The sequence below is a fragment of the Xiphophorus maculatus genome, chromosome 12, assembly GCF_002775205.1.
Source record: "Xiphophorus maculatus strain JP 163 A chromosome 12, X_maculatus-5.0-male, whole genome shotgun sequence".
Taxonomy (NCBI): domain Eukaryota; kingdom Metazoa; phylum Chordata; class Actinopteri; order Cyprinodontiformes; family Poeciliidae; genus Xiphophorus; species Xiphophorus maculatus.
Window position 1 is genome coordinate 4,016,940 of NC_036454.1, and position 6,188 is coordinate 4,023,127.

Sequence of the window (6,188 nt, forward strand, 5' to 3'; positions counted from 1 at the left end):
AAAACATAGTATGAAAAACTTCTTATCCTAAAATCTGCATATTTACTTTAATAGAACCTGACTTTTTTGTAGTTTTACGGTTTTAAATGTTTCCTGCTCTTTAAAGATGCTCTAAATTTCTCTTGGAATTTTGACTCCATGTTTTAAATATCGTCGTCCTCCAATCCATCATGAGACGCCTCTAATCCCGCTCTTATCCAGCGTCTCTGACCTGACACGACAACCCGGTGCAGAGTGTGCGCCAAATATTCACTGGGATTGAACCCATTCCTTCATAAATGTTTGTAGTCTGCAAGTCCTGGATTACATACAAATATGGCCTTGAAAGCAAATGAAACACCTGAGTCTAATTATTTGGATGGCTGAGCAAAAACTCTTAGCATTGTAGTGAGAACAGTAGAATATGCTTGGATGGAACAAGTTAGGAAGCAATGAATCTGCTCCAGGGTTTACAGATGTTGAAATATTTTAATCCAGTAGTTTATTGTGTGTTGAATGAGTTTCTGCACAGGAAGTGATGTTTACAGCGTGTTTATTACTTTATTGATGACAGTTTTAGACATTTTGCAGCTCACAGGACCACGAATGCACCCACACACAGTTTGGTCACATTAATATTTGTCTTTGTACGAAGGCAGGACAGAGGTGAGCGCGACAAACTTCAAAAGCAAACACAGGAACAATGTTTGCTTTTTTTCCTCTCACTGATCCAGTTCTCTCAACAGACAGTATTAACAACACAAATAAATATTTCTCAAATGATGCACGTCAGTGACCGGCGCAATGAAGCTTCTCTTCCAGCAGAAAACAGTTTTGTTTTTGTTAATTAACACAGAGAGGGATTACACTGTAAAACAGGGATTATTTTAGAATAAAAAAAATACTGTTGGCCTGGAAATCATTGCAGTGTTTCACAAATATATTAAAAATGACGCCTGTAAGAAAATAATTTGATGAGACATTTTGAAATATTAATGAAATGTGAATTACGCCCTTACATAGGGAGCATTTGGTCCAGCATTATATCCAGTTGTGGAGAAAAAAATGAAATAAGTTAGAATTTACATTAATATCATTAATAAACACAAGTTTATTAATGATTGGATCTGTACCAGGAGTTTAAATGATTTAAACCTAACTTTGCATTTCAAACTGGTGAAAAAATGATGGCAAAGCAGAAAAAATGCATTAAATACTAAATACACATTGAAATCTCAAACTATGTACCAAATACATAAAACCAGTTTTATTTGGAAAGTGTGAACTTTTTCTCTAAGCATAAATGTAACAGGAATGCATCAGATTCATCTACTCTTTAATAATAAATATACAGTATGTAAGTGAATTATACAACTACACTTTATTAAAAAAGATCAAATAATTTTAAAAAAAAGTTAAACGTTAAAGTGCATTTGGACGGATTTTGTCTGCTGGAGTTATTGGTGATAAATATAGAAGAGCAGGACCAGATGTTCATTCAGGCTCAGGCTCTGAAAATCCCCTTTATGCTACATTAGGAATAAATACTGAGTTAATTGGAAGGTAATTAAATAAGACTGGTTTTTGTTTCCCCACTCTCATGCAATGTTGCTTTATTAGCATATTCAAAAGGCTAAAGTGGCAAGCACACGTAAAACTAAGAATAGCAAGGAAGGGGCTGCTGCATCAAAGAGCAAGAAAAGATGCAATGTAGTCAAAAACACAGCAGAGCTCAATATTTTTGTAATATTTTGATTTGCAAGAAATGAAATGAGACATCAAGCGTAGATGCCAGAGGTCCTAAGTGGTGGCATCAGGTGCCGAGTCTGTGATTTATCTGACAGTTTCTGGAGAATCAAAGGTTAGTGAATCACAATGGTCAGAAATCAGTGCAGTCGTTGTGTTTATAGTGGGTGCAAACATTTTGCAGCGCTTTAAACCTAATAACGCTTTTAACATGAACAACACATCACGTAAAGCACAGCTTGTGTCATTAAATGCTTCGATATTTGATAGCAAATGAAATCCGCTAACTGAAAACCAGCTTCATCACACAGAGGAGCCTGGTGGCTCTGAACGCTGGGAGCTTGGTGACTGCTGTGTGTTTGGGCTGAACTTCACCTACTTGTAAATATGCAGGAACTGGCCGACTGCATGCAATCAGAGAAAGACACGGTCACTTTTAACTTAGACTGAAGGAAAGTGTAGACGGCTAAATACAGGGCAGGCCGTAAGTTTCCATACACAGGAGAATGTAAAATGTAGATTTCTTTTATATTTCAGATACCCAAGAAGATGCGTTTGACAAAAGAGCAAAGAATTGAAATTTACTGATGGCTGGATCGGGAAGCAGTCGCATGGTTGCACCAACCTTTAACAGAAAACATGGAGCGAGCGTCACACACACACACACACACACACACACCACACTGTGGCAAAACTTATTTGCTAGTTTCAGAAAACTGGAAATGTTGCAGATCAACCACGAAGTGGTCCAAGATGTGCAGCGATTACAGAGTCCCACAAAAATAAAAACAGTCCAAAATTAAATGTTTATTTTTTCTATGTATGGAAACTTGTGGCCCACCCTGTAGTTTAAGCAGAACCAGAATTTCTATCAAAGAATAACAGCAATCTTTTAGTGATTTAAGGTTGATTAAAATATTATTCCAATATGTTTAATACCATGCAGCTATGAGTTTAAGTGCATCTGAATTGTGTGCAAATGTTAAATATTTGCTGATTTCAAAAGAAAATGCCTAAGAAAGAAGAGAAAATAAAAACTCAATGCATATGGAGAGCAGGCTCAGTTCTCTCCTTCCTTATCACAGCAGAAATGCACAGACTATTTGTTCCAACTGACGTCTAATCGAACAGCTGCTGTTATCTGCTACAGCGCTTTTAGTTGAGCAATAAATCATTTCAGAGCTTGTTTATGTGCAGTCGCCACGCTGCCCACAAACGGACATTTCCTTATCTGTAAAACAAAAGCATTTGTTTAAAGGTGGGAAAATGTCTGAATATGAATGAGGAGCAAAACTTTGCTTCTGCTTCCTGAATATTTCAGTAAAGATCCCATCACAGTTTTATACATTCCGGCTTCAAGCGGAGATTCAAGTGGTGACGTTTGCTTCCTACATTAAAAATCTCCTATAAATTACTCATCAGCCCATCTTTAATGAATTATCACAAATAAATAATGTTTTCATTACTATTGCCATAAAGCAGGAGGGTTAGTCTTTGCTCATATGCAGATATATATCTATATATTGTGCTGTAAGTTACAGATGTAATATATCACGTGTTTAATAGCCCTTCACAATTAAATAGAACACCATGACTTCCTTTCTTTTCATTAAAATTCAACTCTCTGTTACGAAAACCAGCAGTTTCTGTGTCCAGGTGTTACGTCTTAGTAAGATTGTGTAGAACATGTAAGCAAAGACACAAAAACCTCACATGCTCAGACGGAAACCGGTTGCATGCAGACTAAACGAAGATTTCAGGAGTCATTCAGTCCACAAAAAATGGAAATTCACAGTAATTCAGCAACAATTGTATAAATGTGTTTGTTTTTTCACCACAGGCACTAAAAAGTACAAATCTTTTACATTCAAAAACTTACACAAAATGCATTTATTCTGCTAAACTGTTTTGGTTGTAATAGTAAATGAAATAAATACAGTTTTCTGTGAGATTCTTGCCAGTGGCACTGAACAGACATCAGCAAACTGCATGAAATAAAAATTTAAAAAGCAGCTTTAAAGCTGCCTTATGTAACTTTTACAAAAAAATGTTTTGTACATATTTATTATGTCACAACAGGATAATCAATGAAAAGACTCTTCTCTGCCTCCTTCCAGTACAAACTACAAAAATACACCATTCATTCTGAAGCAACCAATCAGAGCCAGGAGGAGGGTCTTGGCGCTGTCAATCACTCTCATGCTCTTTGCTAAACATTTCCAGGATTAGAGGATTAATATCTAGAGAAACTCATCCATGCATTCATCTTCAGTCGCATTGATTCCTGCAGCAGCGTCTTCACAGGTCTGCCTAAAAAATCAGTCCTACAGCTGCAGCTGATCCAGAATGCTGCTGCTGGCGTTCTGACTAAAACCAGGAAGTTAGAGCACATCACCCAGTTCTGAAGTCCTTCCACTGAGAGAAGAGACTTTAAACTACTGCTGGTAGTTTATAAATCACCACAACACATTACAGATCTGCTGCTGTATCAACCTTCCAGACCCCTCAGGTCTTCTGGTTCTGGTTCTGGTTCTGGTTCTGCTCTGAATTCCCAGAACCAGAACCAAACATGGAGAAGCAGCGTTCAGCTTCTAGGCACCACAAATCTGGAACAAATTTCCAGAAAACTGCAAAACAGCCAAAACACTGAGTTTGTTTAAATCCATACTAAGCTGTTTGCAGTTGCTTTTGAAACATCATAAATGAAACATCGACCAAACGTTGATGTGCAACGATGGAACTTGGCAAAACGTAATGTTTCAATTATTCATGTGCGTTCTGTGTCTTTGTCTTTTAATGGTTTAAATTACTTTGAACTGCCTTGTTGCTGAAATGTGCTACACATATAAACTTGATTGATTGGTTGGTAGACTGCCACTAATGCTAAGGCTGGTTAGCATAGCATGGCAACAGATAAACATTTTTTCTGTAACAGTGAGTTGTTTTTCCACAATATGCTCAACATTAGCACGTTGAACCGCGTACACGAGGCTGATGGGCAGCGTTAAGACCCTCCTCCTGTTTTTGCATTTCTTCAGGTGGCTCAGGGAGGAGATCCATTTTTTCAGATTCTCTGTCTCAAACCTACTGTCACAACATGGCAAAGTTGTAATAATTATGGAAAAAAAACATGTATTTGTAAAAGTTACAGTAGTTTTAAAGAAAAAAACCCCTTTAAATAAATCTTAATGTGAAAAGCTTCAAAAAAAATAATTTGGAGTTTGAAATTTATATTCTGAACATTTAATCTGACGTTTTAACCTTCGTGTTTTATTCTCCAGACACGATGCAGCAACACTTGGTGACCTACAAACACGGTGCTCACAAATGCAATCAGTCTGTGCTTCAGTCCCTGTGAATTACAGCTAATTATCAGCATTTCAAAGTAAAACAGGGTCTGCAGAGACAATTACAGGCTGAAGGACTCTTTCAGTGGCAAACAGATGATGGCACTCAGGTAAAGTGTTCAGGGAGGGCATGTTGGCTTGTTTTACCAAGACGAGTCAAGTCAAGGTCACAGAAGCTGCGTGTCAACATGAGAGATTTACCCAAAGGGGGAAACGTGACCTGTTCCCCAACTGAGATGGAAGAATGTGCTGAATTCAGCGACGTTGTTACGCTGCTGCTATTTTAAAAGATCCCTGTGGAGACGGTGGTTTGTTTTGTGATCTCTGATGTGTATAAACTCCCAGATTCACTAAGATTAAACTCAGCGTGAGCTAATTATCGCGGCCGACTCTCAGCTTTGACCTCATTATGAGACACACGAAATGCGGGCTGCAGCAGAAGCCACCATTTGAAAGAAAAATGACATCGAGCATTTTCGAGATTCGCTGAAACCGCCGCAGCAACTGGCACCCAGGTAGAGACGCACTGCAAAAACACAAAATCCTACCAAGCATTTTGATCTAATTTCTAGTTGCAAATATCTTGGTACACTTGAAATTAGACACAACTAAAATACAAGTAACTTTTTAGCAGAATATAGGAGCTTGTTTTACGTAAATAATTACTTAATATTGATTTTTTTTTTTTTTTGAAGTTCTAGCTCCACTGGCAGATTATTTTACTTATAACATGGAAAAAATGTCTTGTTACAGGTGAAATAATCTGCCAATGGAATAAGTATTGTTTTTAAATCAATATTAAGGAATTATTTACTTAAAATAAGCTCCTATAACCTGATAAAAAGTTATTTGTTAGTTCTGTGTTATTTGAAGTATAATAAGATATTTGCACTAGAAAATTGTCCAAAAATACTTGGTAAGATTTTTATTTTATTTTTTGCAGTGTCTGATCAAAGTTTTCAAATAAACCTTTAATTTCATTGAGCTTATTAACTGATGGATTAATAAATATTAAGATAATTGTGCTTTGGATAATCCTGTCACATTTTTTCCTAAAATAAAAGTGTTTTTGTTGTAAAGTTAATATAATTTTATATATTTTGATTGATCTGAGTG